This window comes from Eurosta solidaginis, chromosome X (assembly GCF_040869045.1).
Source record: "Eurosta solidaginis isolate ZX-2024a chromosome X, ASM4086904v1, whole genome shotgun sequence".
Taxonomy (NCBI): Eukaryota; Metazoa; Arthropoda; class Insecta; order Diptera; family Tephritidae; genus Eurosta; species Eurosta solidaginis.
Window position 1 is genome coordinate 123,663,829 of NC_090324.1, and position 21,101 is coordinate 123,684,929.

General features: G+C 36.9%; 1 pseudogene; it reads right to left on the reverse strand.

Moving 5' to 3' along the window:
• Position 1: 1 nt before the first annotated feature.
• On the reverse strand, positions 2 to 20,842 carry LOC137235125 (heat shock 70 kDa protein 14-like; annotated as a pseudogene).
• Between the last annotated feature and the right edge of the window lie 259 nt (positions 20,843 to 21,101).

A 21,101-nucleotide genomic window follows, 5' to 3' on the forward strand; every position in this document is an offset into this window, starting at 1 on the left:
CCACTTCAGCAGCAGAAATATTTGAATGCAATTGAGCATCAGGAAAATGGACTGCAATGGCTGCTTGCAGTTTTGGTATGCGCATCGTTGCACCCAGCAATACATTTGAATTAATAACCCGTATTTCCGTGTGCTCTATTAGATCACGTTCAACGCAATCATTTAATGTTTGCATAAAATTATTTATAACTGGTTATATGAGGCTTTCGAAACGTGCCCGTGACATTTGTGCATTGAAATCAACACCATCCATAAGTGAATCAATATATATTTATATATTTATATTTCGGTCTAAAAAGTACAAACTTCCTTACAGACTAGTTAAAAATAGAGAAAAGTTCAAGCTTAAATTTATAAATGCTATTATTAAAGTTAAGAAGACCACTATATCGATTTGGTAGGTGTAAAGCCTTGGATATGGGTTCATTCAACGCGTAATTCGTTCGATGATTTACTTCAACAAATAGTCTGGTGTGCCTTAGATCACGTGGTGGAATATATGAAACGAATAAATTAGATAAATCAGGGCAGTTTATATTACCGTTGATAACGTTATAGGCAAGCATGAGTGAGATACAAGTTCTACGGTCATACAAAGCCTGGAGTCCGAGCAATTTACGTCTGCTGATATATGATGGGAGGTCATCGGGCCAGTGAAGCATACGCAAAGCAATTTTGGTGAAAATTCTTTGAACTCTCTCAATTTTATGTGAGCTACCTTCATAGAATGGGCTCCATATAATCGAGCAATATTCCAGACGACTTCTTACCAATGCCGTAAAAAGTGCCTTCAAAGTCATCGGATCCTTGAAGTCCCTGGAATTACGTCTAATAAACCCAACCATTGCAAAAGATTTGGAAATAATAAAGTCGATGTGACCAGAAAAAGAGAGTTGGTTGTCAAAAATTACACCCAGATCTTTTATCTCTCGACAACGGTTTAAAGATGCAGCATTTAATTTGTAGTTGAAAAAGGTGGTAGTGACCCTTTTAGAATAGGAAACCACGCAGCATTTGTTAGTATTTAAAAGTAGGTTATTACTTGAACACCATTCATTAAAAGAATCGAGATCATATTGCAAGTTAATGCAGTCAGAAGTATCCCGTACGGTTAGAAAGAGTTTGACGTCGTCTGCAAACATTAAACATTTAGCAAATTTGAATTTTTGAGGTAGATCATTAATAAAAATTAGGAACAACAGAGGGCCACAGTGTGTTCCCTGTGGGATTCCAGACCAAGCGTTAATAAGCGCAGTAGACTGGTTGGCTCCGATTGACACAAAAAGCTTTCTATTCGATAAGAAACTTGAGAAGAACTTCAGCAAACTTCCGGTCACTCCGTACATCCCCAGTTTTTGCAGTAGTATAGAGTGGTCGACCTTGTCAAATGCTTTCGAGAAGTCAGTATAGATGACGTCTAGTTGCGCATGGTTCTCAAAGGCATCTACAATTTGGTTAGTGACTAAAGCCAGATTGGTAGAAGTAGACCTGCCAGGAAAAAGCCCATGCTGACACTCAACAATAGCCTTGACTATGTAGTCAAACAATTTGCTATGAAGGATACTATCGAATAGTTTTGCCAGAGTACTCTGCTTAACAATAGGTCTGTAGTTGCGAATATCATTGCGGTCACCAGACTTAAATACCGGATTTATGGAGCATAACTTCCAAGAGTCTAAAAATATCCCATGGTTCAAGCATCCTTGGAAAAGAAATTGTATTTGAACATAGTTTGAAGAATAACGGAGAAAATCCCTCGCTATCTGATTTCGGACTATTATTCAATTTTGAAATTGACAGAAATACATCTTCGGCTGTAATATCAAAAGAAGAAATTTGACGCAGAGAACCAGAGTAGAATGTCGGACTAGGTGAAGAGGTAGGATCTGAGTATACCTTCTGAAATAATTTGGCAAATAAGTTACAAATATCTACCGTATTACTGGACGATACACCGTCATACTCCATGCACGTCGGAAATCCGTTAGTCTGCCTCTTGGAATTAATCACCGACCAGAAACTAGATGGATTCGTCTTCAGTTTTGATTCCAGATTATTCATATATTGTCTAAACAAGAACTTATTGAGACAGTTAAAAGTCGATTTAAGCCTGACAAAGGTAAGACGATCAGATTCACTCCTGCTCCTTTTATATTTCTTAAAGGCCTTACGTTTTTTATTTTTAATATTATTAAGTTTAGTATTGAACCAGGGTGGCCTGTTGTTCAGAATTTTCCGTTTTCGCGGAACAAAATTCGAGACTGCTAATGAAAGCCTTTGCTTTAAGAGTTCATAAGAAGCCTCAGGCCCATTAGCGGAGTCCAAGAAGGACCAATCAGTGTCGAGGATAAACTCGTTTATCGCTGGAGCATCAGCTTTGAAATAGTTATATTCTGAAATATTTACAACTGGGTTTTTATCAAAGCTATAAAACTCGAAATTTGCAACGAAAGCATTGTGATGTAAACTGTTTTCCAAGATTGGAGATAGACACTCCAGGCAAGATATTCTTAAATCATGAGATCCAAAAACGAGATCAAGGAACCTTCCATTACTGTTTGGTTGAGTATTATATTGTTTTAAGCCATACGAGAACAAAGAGCTAACAACAAGCACATCGATATCGGAACTGATATTTGTGGGTAAATTATTACAGCCACTTGACCAGGAGATATTACTTAAGTTAAAGTCGCCTAGATATATAATCTCATCAGACGGATTAGCAGTACTTATGACACTATTTATATTATCTAAATGTTTTCGATAGACAGCAATTTCACTACTTGGCGGAATATAAGACAAAACGATTATTATTGTTTTATTGTCATTAAACTTAACGCTTACACAGATTTGTTCAACGCCACCATCTATCAAATCATTAGTAATCAGTTTACTACATAGATCTAGCAATTAAAACACCACCACCCCTCTCAAGACCGGTGGCGTTCGGGCACCGATCATTGCGAAATACGTTATAATAGCCGTCAAAAAATTCGTTAGATGAAAAATTTTCATTCAACCAGGTCTCTGACAGAGCTAATATATCATATTCGTGTGAACTAACGTTACAATAGAATTGTGACGATTTGGTACGCATACCACTAACATTTTGATAATAAAGCGCATAACTCGATTTTGATTTATTAATGGATCTACTAATTTCTAAGTAAGAACTAGCGACTATGTCTTCGGTTCGAACCTTTTTCGGCCAAACCGAAAAGGGCAAACCGTTACACCGGCAGGCCAAAGCTCAGGGTTGAGCATCTTATCAAACCAAGAATCGGGAACACCAAGTTTGAATGTAATTCGCTTCAATGATACAACGGCAGTACCTTTCCTGATAAGCCCGTGACAAGAAAGCAACTCTCTTCGTATCCCAGAATACTTAGAGACGTATTCAATAATATTTTCCTCTGTAACGGATGGCAAAAACGACGCAATATGAAGCCACTTAGTCTTAGCAACCCTAAGCTCAGTGCTTACATTCGAACCAATAATGCGCATTTGTTTATCATCATTATTCTTCATTGCATCATCTACCTTCTGATGTTGATGATTGTTGTTGACGTTCGCAATGGTAACTTCGGCATTAGTGCCATTAACAGCTGATGCAGAGAAAGACGGAGATGCGGCGGTATTTAAGTCAGATTTATCCTTCTCAGTACTTCGATTTTTACCTGCTTTCTTTTTCGTTATAACTTCCACCCACTTTGCATCAGTAGGCTCATCACTTTGTATGTCAGTTGTATCAATAATAACAATGCTATCATCAACACACGTATTAGCTGGTTCAACAGATAGTGTAACATTGTTGTTGTCAATGAGAACAGGTTTCTCCTTAGCAGCGACATCGTTGATTGGAGTTAGAGATTCAGATTCTATCATAGGTTCTGACTGCCTTGTTTCTGTATCAGATTCAGGCTTTTCTATACTCGCGATTTGTTTACCTTTTGCAGCAGAGTCGTTGTTGCTGTTTTTTGCTTTTGAAGCCAAGCCACTCATATTGTTTTTCTTATGAGAAGTTGACTGTTTAACTTTTTGTTTTTCTTTGCGAGTTGATTCGCGTTCACTAGCATAGGAAGCAACAACAGTATGCATGTCTTTTAGTTCGGTAGTTAACGAGGAGATAATATTATTTTTATCGACAATTAATGAGCGCAAAGAGCAAACTTCGGCTAATAGAGAATTCACTGTAGTAAGTATACTGGCATTTTCCGAACGTAAAGCAGCAATGTCATTAGCAATATCGAACAGAGATAGTTGTTGGATATTTTCACGCAGCTCGCCTATGCTCTCAGCATTATTAGAGACAATGGGTGGAGCACTTGGTGGAGGAGTACGTATCGATGCGCGACGCGCAACCGAACACAATTTACAAAAGAATGGTTTCTTTGAAGGGATGAGATAATCAAGATCATCAGATGACATGTTAACACATTGCAAATGAAAAAGGTCATTGCACTTTGCACACAACACTTTCGGTTTATTGCGATCAACCCTTTGTCCACATTCGCAGGGCATTTTGAATAATTTATTTTATTGATAATAAAATTGTTTCTTCATTTGAATAAAATGTTAATAGTAATTATATTGAAACAAGAGTCACTATCTCAGGTCAACAGTGCACTTGTTATAATTATACTTATTAAAACTTGCCATAATAGCAGAGATAGTACAAAAAACGCGGAGCGAAAAATAAACACGTCCGCAATCTTGACGGCGACGTACAATACCAATATTTGCGTCGAGGGAAGCGCTGTCAAGATGTGTTTACAACAAGTGGCCCCATTGCGTATTTTGGGTAAAGAGCGGTGACTTTCATGTGAATCCAATTTATATTTTCGTTTAAATTCGTCACATATAAATTGTACCAATTCATCGGTGAAATGTTTACCACCCATAGCAAATGGTCCATATGCGCTCAACTCTGTATAGAGTCCATCTCTAACAGCATACAATGCACAATGACTATTTAGGCCGCCACATTTTATTGTTAGTATATATTGGGTCTTTACTTTCGCCATTTGAATTTATCACTTCGGTTGAATATTGTTGTTCGCCTATACCATAAGCAAGTATAGCAGCAGTTGGCTCTGTAACAATTTGCGCTACATGAAAGTCCGTTTTTTCTGCGCACGCGCCAATTCCGGCCATGCACTTTTTGGATAATGACACGGTATTGAGAGCACTACAATGGGTTTTTATCACCAACATGATATTGCCGCGCTAAATCCAACTCTCCGCGCAATGCTACGTGCCCCTCGAAAGAAGTCAATTCATACATATTTTCTTTGGTTTCATGGCTTTTATCATCGTATGTATGAAATAAAAAAAGCGTGGTCTTAAGAAGGATTAGTAATCAGCTGAAATGAAATAAAAGAATAAGAAATTAGAAAATTTATAAAATTATAAAAAGGGAACGATACTGGCATACTTACCCAGCACAAGTTTTTCTTCGTAATGAAAATTCATTCGAAAATGTCTGTACACTCATTTCCATGAATGAATGATATTTTAAATGAACAAAACAAGGTTGCCACTAGATGACGTCTTCTCTTTTCGGTTCTTACATGCCAACCTAATAAAACCGCACTGCGTTTTTTTAGCGCACGCAAACAACCGGCGTTTTTGCCCTAACCCAAATAAGCATGCGTTGCGACAATGTAAAGCATGTGTGCAAACGTCAAATCTAAATGTCACGCAGAACAAAAATTGGATATCGAGTTAGGTTTTCACGCAGCAAATTCAATTTGGGTTGCTCTTTTTTGACAGAAAATGACTTGCGTGCGTTTATATTAGGTTGGCATGTTACGCAATAAACTCATTGCGCGGAAAAATATAGACCGAAATAAAAAGGCGCGCTCGGTTTATCATGGGTTTCCTTTTATCAAAAAAAAAAAAAAACATGAAAAAATAAACAAAATAGTTATTTTCCTTAAATCACTTTCCATTATTATATTCATTAGGAAAAGTTAAGCTTTCTTCTAAACTCAAACTTAGCTTTAGACTTTTTCTTAAACTATAAAGAAACAACTTTCGAATTATATAAGACCGTGAAATTTCCATGCTTTTCAAGTTTTTTATTAGCTTAAACTTAACTGTGGAAGAGCTAATTGGAGATTACGATACAATTTTCAAGATTAACAAAATAATTAAAGGAAAGTTCAGAAATTTTTATGAAATAGTAATTCAACAAAATAAACTTTATGCAAAAAAAAAAAACCCACAAAAAAAAACATGAAAATTTCCAGAAGTAATTATCAGAGTTCAGGTTGCGTCAGAACTCAAACGTGAATTTCCTCAAACACTTTCGCGACATGACCATTGGTATCGTTACGCTGCCCAAATGGGCAGCACCGCACAGCTGTCTCGTTCCAATACGTGGAAGAGATAACAGCTGACAGTTTCACAAATTACCACACTCGATAGTGTGTTCTATCCCCGCCACCACAATTTGTGCTTCTCACCCCAAAATTTCCAAAATCAACACAAATAGTGTTCCAGGTAGGCGAATGAGGAACACTTTTACGCCTGTAGCACATTTTTTTAACGACGTCGCTTAAACGACCATCTTATTAACCAGTTCTGAATCACAAAGAGCATTGAAAATGCACGGGTAACCCGTGATACCATATTTTACACAAATGATAGCGCATATAAACGCTGATTGCCTGAATTAGGAAAGGACACAAATGGAAAAAATACAATTGTCTTAGTTTATGTTCGGTAATTTCACTTTCACTGTTTTTGATTGCTTTTAATACCAAAATTTTCGTGCCGATGAAAAGATTCAACAAAATCGAATATATCTTTAGGCGTACTACCTAAATAAAAGTTTATAAAGGTATAATGGCGGTTTCAACCACCAAAAATATATCATTATCTCTGCAGGATAAACAAATAAGACTATTCATTCAACAGAAGCCCCATATTCCGAGTACGCCAACCACAATCTCAGCCAATTTAGGTCCTAGTCTCCGCTCATACGCCACCCAACAACAAAAATTGGGAACGCCAACAAAATACAAATAAATAACAAATACCCGTTCCAGAATGACGGGTTTCTCGGTTAAAAGCAACAAAACCGAACATCGCGTAGATAAATTCACTGTCTCCTGCCGCTTATGCAAGAAAAATCACGGCATACGATTATGCCCGATCTACAGGGGAATGTCGGCAGAAGAACGCCTCCTGATCGTTCTAATATACCGCCATTGCCCTAACTGTCTCTCGCCCTTCCATCGATTGGAAATATGTCCAAGCAGCGACCGCTGTCGCTGCTGCCGGGAACCACATCATACTTCGCTGCATATGGAAGAGGAGCAAGCGCGGCCACGGACTATACAAAGCGAAGAGCGCGACGATGTAGCGAGCGCCGACGAGGTGCTCCCCATACACATCACCGAGGACACGATCATGGGCCCAACAGGTAGGAGATGAAGGAAAGGAAATGGAAGAGTTCGCTTGAAGTACAGCAACCTTAACCATCGCTCCAACGACCAGCGGAGAAGCACGACCCTTCCGGCCAATGCTTCAACATGAGAAGCGAAACGCAATCCCGGACCAGGTACGAAGAAACACGGGGACGCTCGACCCGACGCTCCACTGACAGAGCGTCCCGGTATCTGCCACGTAAAGAAGGTACCACCACCACTATAGTTCCACGTCAGGCAACCTCTACCGGCTTCAGAACAGGACGATTGCGGGAAACCCACGTAGTGATGGCGATCACCCGATCCTTCATAGCAATCGCTCCTACACCGATCGTACGAATAGAGGCAGGGGGGCGTCTTCACTTGGTGCGCGCACTGCTTGATCCCTGCGCTTGACGTGCATTTATCCCATGACCTCCAACTCGAACGACTTAACAAGGCAAGACACACCAAGTGTACTTTGGTGTTGCGCGGGAAGTACGCAGTTATGGTCAGAATCGCGACCCAGTCTACCGTGGTAGCACGATATGCGCGCCTGAACCCAACCGCGACGATTTATTCCTCGGTCGCCACACCGTTCCAATTCATGAAACTTGCCGACCCGACGTTTTATCGATACGCGCCGGTCCTACTGACCCTCGGCGCCGACGTCTACGCCAACATTATGGTCAGTGGCACAATCCCGGCAACGGTCAATGGGCTCCTCATGCAGTCGACAGTCTTTGGATTGGTCATTTCAGGAGCGTTCCAGCAATAACGTTCTGGCATCGGTCTCACAACTACATCTAGATTTAAATACTATAGAATTTTTATGCCAATCACAAAAATATACATCTAATTAACAAGGTGCATTAGAACCAGGCAACTCCACGTACATGAATACTAACTTCTCTTTTTTATTCACAGCTCCGTCCATAGAGGTCGCATTAATGGAGACCGGGAGGTTCACAGGAGATCATTTTAGAATTTTAATTTATTTAAGTTATCCCGCCTTGCGATGGTTGCTGGCGTACTCATCGGGTTTTTTCGAGTTGCTCGCCGCAAGGGGGCGGGATTTTTAGGCCACCAGCCTAAATATTCACGACCACCCTAATGCACATTTTTAAGAATATTATTATTCACCGGTAACGGCTCACCCCTGCCGAGCGCTAACTTCAAAGGGGAAAAATTCGACGAAAGTTAGCTATCGGCAGGTGGTGCGGACCTTTTTCGTTTTAAACTCATTCACTTCTGTTTAGAACGTTCGAGCGCCAACAACCATCCCACAGGTGAGTAATTCAAAACCAACCATTTTTTTCTAAGTTTCATTTTAATTATTAACACGTGAAATCACTAATTTTGAATTGTTTTTAAACCTGGAATTGCCATTGTAAAGCAAAGTGTATGGTAAGTAAGTCTTCTACTTATTACATACAGCGATTATTTGCCTTTGTTTATCTATAGTGAATAAATTGTTATTACGGTACTAATTCTCTTTTATTTTCTTTTTATTTGCGTGCGATCGTGCCCCACGAACCGGGTGCCATATTCCCCCCGCAAACACCCACCATAATGGACATTCTACTAAGTCCTGCGGCTTGCAGCCTTGAGTCCCCAAATCCGCTGGGTTGTCATTGCCGGAAACGTGCCTCCAAGTGGCGTTGTCGACGTTCTTAAGAACTTCGGATGTCCTGTTGGCGACATATGTTTTCCAGGTATGGGGTGGTTTTTCTAACCATGCCAGTACGATGGCAGAATCGCACCAGAGAATGAGTTCGTGTTGGGGTAGATTCAGCTCACTTCGCAGCTGTTTCACTAATTTGGAGAGTAAGACTGCTCCACAGAGTTCCAACCGTGGAAGCGTCACAGTTTGAAGGGGTGCTACTTTGCTTTTAGCAGCTAGCAAATGGGATGAAAAAATATTTTCATGGGTTTGTACTGGTGAATATAAACAGGCACAAAATTATTTTTCCGAAGCATCTGAAAATCCATGCAGCTATATGAGTTTATCGGGGGAATACTGCACCCACCTAGGGATTTTAATTTCACAGATGTGGGGTAAATTTTCATTTTTGAAGAGCCCCGGGCTTCACGTCTTCGTCCCAATCCGTTCCTTCCATCCAGAGTTGTTGCAGAACATTTTTGCAAGAATCATTATTGGCGATAGCTATCCTGCGGGATCAAACAGTTTCGCAACTGCTGATAAAATCTGCCTTTTCATAGTCGTGTTGTTTGCTGATGGTGGATCATACGTATATGTGAAGGTGTCGGTTAGCGCGTTCCACTGAATTCCAAGGGTTTTTTTGGAACTCGAATCGTAGAATTTAAGAAAATCGCCGTCTAGCAAATCAGGATCGGAAGCGGGTTTTAAAATTTCAGGGTGATTTTTCGACTTCTTTGCAAAGGAACCCTTCCGATTTTAAGGCTTCGATAACTTGAGTCATGAAGTTCAAAGTGGACTGTATATTATGACCGCCTGACAAGGATTCAAGGGGTTGTGTAGCGCAATATATAGCTTCTCCAACCCAATTGTCAACCTCACCTTCGAGCGGCGAATCCCGTTTCACTAACAGACGAGGCTCTGGCGACCCCAAGCTCCTCATGGAACTTGGGGGTGGGGAGGGATGGCCTGAAGGATTAATGTGGCCATATAAATCGTTCCCGAGATGGTCGGGCCAGCACCTTAATGGTGCTGTGTTACCGGAGCGTATCGGATCTGTATCCGACAAAGGACCATCACATCGATAACACTCCCCAAAGCCTTCGGGGAGTAACCTAATCGCTACAACAACAACCGCCTGACAAAATATCGTCAACATATGTTTCATTCAATAAAATGTTTTTAGCCAGCGGATATTCATCTTCACAGTCGTGGGCGAGTTGGTGTAGGGTTCGAATTGGCAAATATGGCGCGCAATTTACACCAAAGGTAACTGTTTTTAGTCGAAAATCTTCTATCGGCAGAGTTGGGTGTTTTCGAAAAACAATTCGATGAAAATCTGTATCTTCTTCATGTATGAGTATTTGGCCATACATTTTCTCAATATCGCCGTTGAAAACATACTTATAAAGTCGCCATTTAAGTATGACGAGCATTAAGTCATTTTGTAGTATAAGGCCTGTATGAAGCACGTCGTTCAACGAGTTGCCAGAATGCGACATTTTTGATGCGTTGAAGACGATTCGCACTTTTGTGGTTTTGCTGTCGGGTTTTATGACAGCATGATGGGGTAGATAAAATGATAGATATTTACCATCTCTAATTATCTCTTGTTGGGAGACGGGTTCCATGTGATCCATGGTTAAATATTCATTAATGACTTCAAAATATTTGCCTCTTAATTCGGGTTTTCTTTCGAGGGTTCGTTCGATGCTGATGTACTGCTGTTGTGCTGCGGGTTGTGAATTACCGAGTGCCAGATTGGCTGGAAATTCCGATTTGAATGGTAGTGTGACTCTGTAGCGTTCAGCGGTAGAGTGCTTCGCAGTATTCATCATTTGCTGATCGTTGTTGGGTTTGGTGAACTTCTTCCTGTTCCCAAAATTGTCTCAAAAATTTGATTGATGGGGTCATCGGTGCATTCCATGACATGAGTGCTGAAGGTTGATATCTTTTCAGCTACAGGGCCGCTTAATATCCATCCGAATACTGTAATTTGGGTAAGTAATGTTCCACTCACATTCCGTTGGAGCCCTTCGGTGAGGATTTGCGGGGTGATATCGCTGCCGATTACCACATCGATTTTCGATGAAATCGAATACTGTGCATCGGCTAACGGTAAATGGGACAGTTCTTCGAGATCGATGCTTGAAACTCTGACTGTGGGCAAGAACTTTGTTTCGGCAAAATTATTGCTTGTGTGTCTATCATTTGGGTTAACACTGTCGAACAGAATGTTATCTGGCAGACTTTATTGGCATTTTTCACAACCTTTCCACACATTCCAGATATCTGGTGGAGAGACTCTTTTGTGGGTAGAGCAAGAAGCTTTTGTATACGGGATGATACAAAAGTTTTTTGTGAACCTTTGTCTATTAGGGCACGAATTTTATAAAATTCGCCAGCAAAGTATACTGATACTACTACTGTTGCTAGTAGGGTGTTTCCATGATTACTCGAAAAGAGTGTAGAAACCGGGTTTTTGTCCTGAGATTGTTGGGAGGAGGTGGCTCTTGCGGCGGCTTTCGATGTTGAGGGCCGCTCGTAGTCCGTTCTCCTAGGGGTGCCGGCTTGGTCATTTTGAGCTCTGGGGTTTGGTTGTGGTTTTTGGGGTTTGGGCTGCAAATGCAGTAGCGAATGATGGCGCTTTTGGAAGTATAAGCACGTGAAACTACTTTTACATTCGTTCTTGGGGTGTGACGTTGATAAGCAGTTTTCACAGTAACTATTTTCTCTCACAAATTTGATTCGGTCTGATACCGATAAATTTCTAAACCTAACGCAAGTTTTGACTGCGTGGTATTGATTGCATAATGTACACGAAGCCGTTTTATTGAACTCCGTGTGATATGCATGGGTTCTATTACTGTTAGATTGGGTCGAGTTTTGATTCACCGTTCGTGGTGTAAAACTCGAAAATTGGGGTTCGCCTTTCCTGTTCTATAGGTACTTAATCTCTCTACTACGTCGTACCTGCTGGTGAGGAATTTATTCATATCCTCCCAAAGGGGGAGCTCCTTCCGTTCTCATAGTGAAAGGCATTCACATGGCAGCTTTGGTGAGCACAGATAAACGAGGATCGGATCTCAGTCCGTTGTCGGGATTCCTTGGTTATTAAGGGTAGACATGCAGTTGTTGATCGTGGTCTGCATCTTCTGTATTTGTTCTCCGTTTTCCGCGAATATTGTGGGCAGATTGAACAGCGTCTTGTAATGAACCAATAGCATCATACCTCTGTAGTGCACCATCTATGCAATGAAGCTGGCCTAATTAACGTCTGTCATTCCAGCCACAAACTTCTTCACATAGAAAATCGTTTAGATTATTTTGCACTGAATTAGGGAACATCAGTTTGTTTGTTTGTTACAACGGCTAGTCTGCGGCGTATATGGGGGCATCTTGCTCTTACGCTGACTTTTATCTCGGTTTCTCATAAAAAAAAATCAAACAGAGATTTACAAAACAATATTTATATTTTGATGCCGCCGAAGGGTTAGGCTCATCAAAATCCAACAATAACCACAAGAACGTATCAAATTTACTACGGAAATAAATAAGTTAAGCGTTAACTAATACAAAACTACCTGCCACGCGTTGCATCGTTTGGGGTTCTTCCGGCAGAGGGGGAAGGCTAAGCTGGTGTTTGCCCTTCCGTCTACACCCACCCAACCTGCTAAAAGAATGGTAAAAGTTGTTCTCTTAGCCCACACATACTCACCATTGCCTCTACCACAAATATCCAATAGAAGTTAAACCTTCATTTTTTTCTTTCACAAATCCTTCAATTTTAATTAAAGTTTGTTCAATAATACATTTCATTTTTTTCCTATATCTACCACTACGCTAAAGTTGAATTTTTATTTTTGTTTTTATTTATTATTTTGTGCGATATGTCTTTATGTATATGTACATATATGTTAACCTACCTAAACTGTTCCTTTCATCATATATGTTAGCTTACATTTATATATATATATCGAAACCGAATTCTTTCATTTTATTTCGAAGTCTCTCAATTCAAAATTAAGTTATCAAATCTACGAAAGCATGTTTAAGGTAATTCTCTTGAACAGCAAAAAAAACATTTCTCTGGTTTCTATGATTTCTTTACATTCTCCAAAATTCTGCTTATCACTTATCATTAGTCAAAAATGTTAATTTGAGATTTCCTCACTAAATACAATTTAAAAAAAAGTCGCTCATTATACAAATTCTCTTATTACCCTAGTACTATTCAAAAAAAAAAAAACAATGTTATTTCTCAATACTATTTCTCTCACATTTAACATAATTCATATAACCTGAGATCCATGTAAGTTTATGTTTAACTTAGTTTGAAACATATTCATACATCGCACTCAGTTTGCGAGTGAGCGAGAATGCAGTATGTTCACACTCACACACGCTTAATATGCAGTTTGTTCACACTCGATGTTGCGCTCTCGTATGTTCACAACAGTTAGAATTAATTGAGTTGGTACATGGAGTATGAACCAACAACGAAAGAAAACTGAAGTTAATGAGCAGCTGAGTATGAGAAGTTAGGAAACATATATAAGTGGTTGAAATTTTCTTTCAATTTAAGAGGGAGAAACCAAAAAAATCTTTAGCAGAAAATCGAAATTATGTGAACGCTGTAACATAGCCTTCTTGCATCATAATCTGATTTAACGATGTTACATGGCCCAATTAACAGAGCAGCACAAAAAAAAAAAAAAAACAAACAAAAGAAATTCAAAACCTTCTTTCGCAAAAGTTTATTAATGTTCCAAAAAAAGAAAAACGCTTTGTGTTTAAGCGACTTAAACTATGACTTTTTTTCTTTCGTTTGTTTCATTAGCCATTGAGTGTGCTTGTAATTCTCAACTTGTTAGTGAAATATTCTAAAGATATAGTTTTAGTTTTTAATTTAAAATTGAGGTTCTTCGAGCAGAAGATGGGGTGCCAATACCTCAGAGCCCAGTGCTCGCCTCCATATCACATTTTTTAAGGGTTCTTCAAATAGAAGATGAGGTGGCTCATTAAAACGAAACCTCAGAGCCCCCAGTGCTCGCCCCCAATGAATAAATACAAGGGATTTTTCAAAGCAAAACAAGGTGGCTCATCCCGCAGCCAATACCTTGGAGCCCCCAGTGCTCGCCCCAATGAATAAATACAAGGTGTAACAGGTACATAGTGACCTCTCTTTAAATAAATTTAAAAAAAAACAAACAAATACATTAAAATAAAGATATCATAAATAAGGTGTACCGATGCTTTGCTTCGTCCCGTATTTTAAATACACCATTAACAAAGTAAAATAACATACAGTCCATTAAAATAGTAATTTATAAAATAAAAAAGATAGTAAATTTAAAAAATGCTTGCTTGCAGTGGGCTTTGAACCCGCAACCCCAAACGTGTGAGTCGGGTACGTCATCCACTCATACGCCTACAAGCACATCAAATTACTCTCTTATAACTCACACTAAACTGCTCGCCCTCAACTGCCCCACGCTTAGCTACTTTGTTATTAATACATTTTTTTTTTGTACTATTTTTTTAACGTAAAATTTTTAGTAGAATTTTACGACAAGGTAACCCCCCAAAGTGGCGCAAATAAAAACATGAATTGCTGTATAGATATTAAAACAGATATACAGACCGGTTAATTTTTACTATGATAACTTACTTTTTCTTTTCATTAAGGTAATCATTTTAATGAAAAGAAAACTATGAGTTCAACATTCATCGCACAAAAAAAATGCAAAAATTAAACCATTTTAGAACGATTTAGCAGAGAAACCAGCTAATTGGATTAGCTAATTTCATCGCTCTTACCCAATAAATAATCCAATTCAAATCATGTGAATCAATATGTAACAGGTCTGTATGTATAAAGTGTATAAATGAGTAAAAAAGATGAGGCACTTACCGATTCATCCTCCTTCCCCTGGCCAGTTGGTGGAGTGTTGTCGGTTGAAGCTAGATTTTAGGAATTTAGAAAAACATAATCACTTTTTATTTAACACCTTTTTCTAACACCCCGTCTTCACAAGTGACATAATTTTCTGGGGCTTCTGGACTCGCTCACTCGCCCACTGCGACCTTACATTTATCTTTTCACAATCCAATTTTTAATTTTACTTTTCTGAATATCGAAACCTACCCATAGTCGCTGAACCTCCTGCACCTTGACGAAACTCCTGCCGATGTTAGGGACTCCAACTTCACATCTTGCTTCATTTTATTGAAGATTCCTTCCTCTCGTAGAATTTTAGAATCTTTACGTCTTATAAACGCAAGTGAAAATGCTTTGGTTATTATTATTTTTTTTTCTACTAAGTTCGCCAAAAATATGTATATATATATTTTTTTTTTGATTTTGGCAAATTTTTGATAACTTTTGTTGAGTTTTCTTTTTCTTAGATTTTATAAATTTCTGGTATAATTTTTTTCTTTTTCTTTGAAGTTCCGTTTTTTTATTTTTATAACTTGTTGATTCACTTCCGTAGATGTTTCTCGAAATAACCTAGGTTAGTTTCGTTTTGTTCTTATTTTTTGTTCTCGCATTCAAACTTACAAATAATTATTTTTTTTTTTTATTTTTTTTCTTCTTTTTGTACAAATTTTCGCTTCACTTCTGTAGTTGTTTCTTTGATTCGAAACTAGATCTTTTATATTTTTGGTTTCGTTCTTATTATTGTATTCAAAAATTCAAGCTTCCAACCAATTATTTTTTTTCTCAAGTAATAACCTTTATTTTCTCTAAATTAGATATTTTTTGTTATTTCTTACTTTTTGTGTCCACACATCGAAATAGTTAGTTTTTATTTTCTTTTTTAACAAATGAACTTTTTTCTTTGTATAGCTTTTCGGTTCACTTCACGTATTATTATTATTTTTCTATCCAATTTTGTAATGTTTTTTTTTTCACTTGTAAGTTTTTAATTAATTATTAATAACCTTAAAAATTTCAAAATTTTTCTTAGTTTGTCGCGGTGCACGGCCGGGATAAGCTTTTGATTAATATATAATATTTTTTTTTCTTTTGATTGAAACTTTCAAACAATTATTTTAATAAATTTTTTTTCCCATACATTTACTTTTTTTGTATAACTTTTCCCACTTGTTCACGTGTTCATATAAAATTCCTTTTTTTTTTTGATTTTTTCCGATTTTATAAATTAAAATCAGTTCCTTTTTTCATAAAGTTTCGCTTCGTAAATTTTTATTTTCATCAACTTTAAAAAATTAAAAATACACGAGGTGCATGGACGGGATTTTAAACGATTTTATTTTTTCTTTACTTTTTTCCCGGACAACCGATCATGATTCAACTCCTTCAGCAACTGACTTGTCCAAATTTTCGTAATCCTTTTCTAAGCTCGGTAACCGCCACAATTAAGCCATATGATCTCCAAAAAAAAAAAGCTATTTTCCCCGTTATTCGGGTGTTCTCGAACTATTTGCCTACGTATAGTTTTTATATTTTTAGTCTCTTCAAACCTATAGAATTTATATTTTACTCCCATACCTCACGCTGTTATTTTAATAAGCAATCTCTCACGTAATTTCTGCAACATTTTCCTACAAAACTCACATAGTGTAAGTCCTGCTGTTATGATGCCTGTTAACATCTGTTCCTACTTCTGTTATTAGAATTTATGTTCGAAATCATTATTGTAACATTAACTTGAACTTCGAAACTACTCATATGCTGTTAAACCACGTTCTCTATTTGGATATGCCCTGTTAACATACCACAGGTTTGCTATATAGCATTTTCAGGTCAAATGAAACTTTTTTCATTTCAAATGAAACTTTTTTCATTTCAAATGAAACTTTTTTCAAGTCAAATGAAACTTTTTCATTTTAAATGAAACTTTTTTCAAGTCAAATGAAACCATACTACTAAGGTAATTGTCAATATATATATATCGTACTTTATAATGCTGTTTATCATATTTTTCTTTAAGACGACAACTATTTCTAATTAACCACATTCAAGGCAAAATTTTTGTCCAAATTTTCTTTGTGAATTTAAGCTGCAGTTAATGTCAGCTTAGTTTAACCTTGCCTTTTGATCGTTTCAATTTTTTAATAAATAAAGTAGCAGGGTTAAACGCTAGGAAACTTACATAGCATTTTCAGGTCAAATGAAACTTTTTCATTTTAAATGAAATTTTTTTCATTTCAAATGAAACTTTTTTCATTTCAAATGAAACTTTTTTCAAGTCAAATGAAACTTTTTTTTATTTCAAATTCATATAAAGAGACAACATTTGGTTAATTCGTTGTAGTTCTATAAATAGAACAAAAACAGCAAAATACCAAGTTTCTATGAAACCGCCTTACAAACATGCATAACTTCAACACATAACTACATACGAAGTATGGGATGTGTGGAAGATAATATATGCGAAAGAAGGCAATTGGGAAAAACTTTACAACAACTAAGGCATGACGTAGCTGAATGCGTTTGTAAGCATTTCAACTATCGTAGGAGTGCGGGTTCGACTCTCACTCCCGGGAGAAAAGGCCTTGAAGAGATTTACAAGGTATAATCGAAACAGCTGTCGCCTTGCCCGTCCTGATGTCAAGTTGTTTAAATTTTTCCCAAATTATTAAATAAATTATAAAATTAAAAATTGCTCGAAATAAATGTTCATATATATAAAGCAATACGGGCAATCCCCGATTAATTCATATAAAGAGACTACATTTGGTTAATTCGTTGTAGTTCTATAAATAGAACAAAAACAGCAAAATACCAAGTTCCTATGCAACCGCGTTACAAAAATGCATAACTTCAACACATAACTACATACGAAGTATGTGATGTATGGAAGATAATATATGCGAAAGAAGGCAATTGGGAAAAAATGTTCAACAACTAAGGCATGACGTAGCTGAATGCCTTTGTAACCATTTCAACTATCGTAGGAGTGCGGGATCGATTCCCACTCCCGGGAGAAAAGGCTTTGAAGAGATTTACAAGGTATAATCGAAACAGCTGTCGCCTTGTCCGTCCAGATGTCACGTTGTTTAAATTTTTCTCAAATTATTAAATAAATTATAAAATTAAAAATTGCTTGAAATAAATGTTCATACATTTAAAGCAATACGGGCAATCCCCGATTAATTCATATAAAGAGTTAACATTTAGTTAATTCGTTGTAGTTCTATAAATAGAACAAAAACAGCAAAATACCAAGTTTCTATGAAACCGCGTTACAAACATGCATAACTTCAATACATAACTACATACAAAGTATGGGATGTGTGGAAGATAATATATGCGAAAGAAGGCGATTGGGAAAAACTTTACAACAACTAAGGCATGACGTAGCTGAATGCGTTTGTAACCCCTTCAACTATCGTAGGAGTGCGGGTTCGACTCCCACTCCCGGGAGAAAAGGCTTTGAAGAGATTTACAAGGTATAATCGAAACAGCTGTCGCCTTGTCCGTCCTGATGTTACGTTGTTTAAATTATTCCCAAATTACTAAAGAAACTTTTTTCGTTTTAAATGAAACATTTTTCAGTTTAAATGAAACTTTTTTTAAATTAAAATGAAAGGATACTACTAAGGTAATTTTCAATATATTTATATCGTACTTTATAACGCTATTTATCAAATTTTTCTTTAAGACAACTATTTCTAATTAGCCACACTGAAGGCAAAATTTTTGCTTAAATTTTCTTTGTGATTTTAAGCTACAGTTAAGGTCGGCTTAGTTTAACCTTGCCTTTTGATCGTTTCAATTTTTTAATAGATAAAGTAGCAGGGTTATACGCTAGGCAACTTATATACTACAGTTTAACCACCCACTGAAAATAAGCACCTATATTTTTTACTTGTATCTAATCCTCTTATATATAAAGCACATTCTTCTTCTACATATACTTCGTTAATAACGTAGGAAAAAGCAACGTAAGGAACAAATAGAATGAACCAAAGGGCATGATGTGAGCGTATTTCCTATTCACTGTCTGACATCAACTAACACATCGATTGAATCCTCTGTTTTATGCTTTTCTCTTGGACCTAGATCTTACCAAACAACATAGAACGATAGCAAGGTATTGAGAGAAGCATTACAGAGATCTTTTTTAACTATGCTGAAAAACATAACCGTAAAAAGTGATCTTTTCTACTCAATGGCGCAGTTACATTGCACTTCGCTCGTTTAAGCCTTTGAAAACATATATATTTGTTTTTATTCCATTATTGTTCATTGTATATTGTATTTAAATGTAATACTTAGAATATATATATTAGAATTGGTCGATTTATTAACCGATATCGCGCCATCGATTTTTCGATAGGATTTGGGGTCAGGAAAAAAAGTTTCACTACGCATACCCAAAAAAATAATTTTCGAGCCTGCGAAATTTAATTTTTTTTTTTTACTTTTTTTGACTTTGATTTTTAAGGGGTTTTCATGACCTATTAAAAAAATGTGTATACGTATACCCTGTTCGACCCAAAAGCGACCGCTAAAAACGTTGGTATACATGAAAATTATACAATCAAATGAAAATTTTATAGTGTTCATAGTGTTTAATGTGACAAAGTGTACCACAAATCGATGGGTCCAATTTTCTATTTAATTAATGGTGTAATTTTTGTAAATTTTATTTGTTTTTCATTTGTAATTTTGTCAACCGCCACATCTAAAAATATTACGCCCCTGATGATGTCAAGGAAATTTGGCGAAACGTTGGGCCGTAAGGTGGAATAAACTCTGTTTTTATTCGCACTACAACGAAATAGATCAGATCAGTTTAAAGGAAACTTAAAAAACTTTAAAATTTTTTTAGTAGGTCATAAAAAAACCCTTAAAAATCAGTCAAAAAAAGTAAAAAAAAAAAATGAAATTCCGCAGGCTCGAAAATTATTTGTTTGGGTATGCGTAGTGAAACTTTTTTCCTGACCCCAAATCCTATCGAAAAATCGATGCCGCGATATCGGTTAATAAATCGACCCATTCTAATATATATATATTCTAAGTATAGCATTTAAATACAATATACAATGAAAAATAATGGAATAAAAACAAATATGTATGTTTTCAAAGGCCCAAATTGGTGAAGTGCAATGTAACTGCGCCATAGAGTAGAAAATATCACTTTTTACGGTTATGTTTTTCAGCATAGTTAAAAAAGATATCTCCACTTTACGGTTATGTTTTTCAGCATACTTAATAAAGATCTCTCCACAGTCCACATGCTCTAGTATATAGTCGCGAAGTTCACGCAGAAAAGTGTTCGCCTTCACTTCTTTTGTGCGGGTGAACTTTTTCCGCCTATCGGCAATTTCGGGCGAACAAAAGTTCACTTCGAAACAGCTGATGCTCTGTTGCGAATTGGCAGTGAAAAAATAATTTACTTGCAATTGTGTAAATTTTGTAACCAAGCATATATCTCATTAAACTACAACAAAAACATAAATAAAAAATTAATAAAATAATGTTTAGTATTGCACTTAGGTTGGTATTGATTGAGCGCGAGGCGAATATATATGTGAAAGCGATTCGGAGGCAATTAAGGGACAGTTCTAACCCTTTAGAACTAAATGATTCACTGTAAGCTAAAAAATACTATTTTCAGCACTTTTGAATAACAAATTAATTTTTTTCAATTAGCTTTCGCCAATATTACAGGCTAAACAAGCTGGCATTCTAATATTTGCTAGTTATTCTTACCAACTCCTTGCCACCATTGAAGTAAAGATTTGGAGTTACACCAATTGTAAAGTTGAGTAAATGTCTTCGATTTTTTCGCATAGGGAGAAAGCGTTGGAAAGGACCATGAAGTGGGTCTTAGGTAATCTTGTTTCAGTGAGGTGATCAACATTTTGGAACCGTTGCTTTGCCCACAATGGATAACTTGGCCGACTGATACATTATGAAAAAATAGAATTTACATACCAATACAGGAATTTCACTTTTTTCCACTCAGCTTACGATTGTGCATTATTAATTGATTTATTTCTAATAATAGAAGTACATATAATTATAAGAGTATCAAATTTCAAAACAAAAA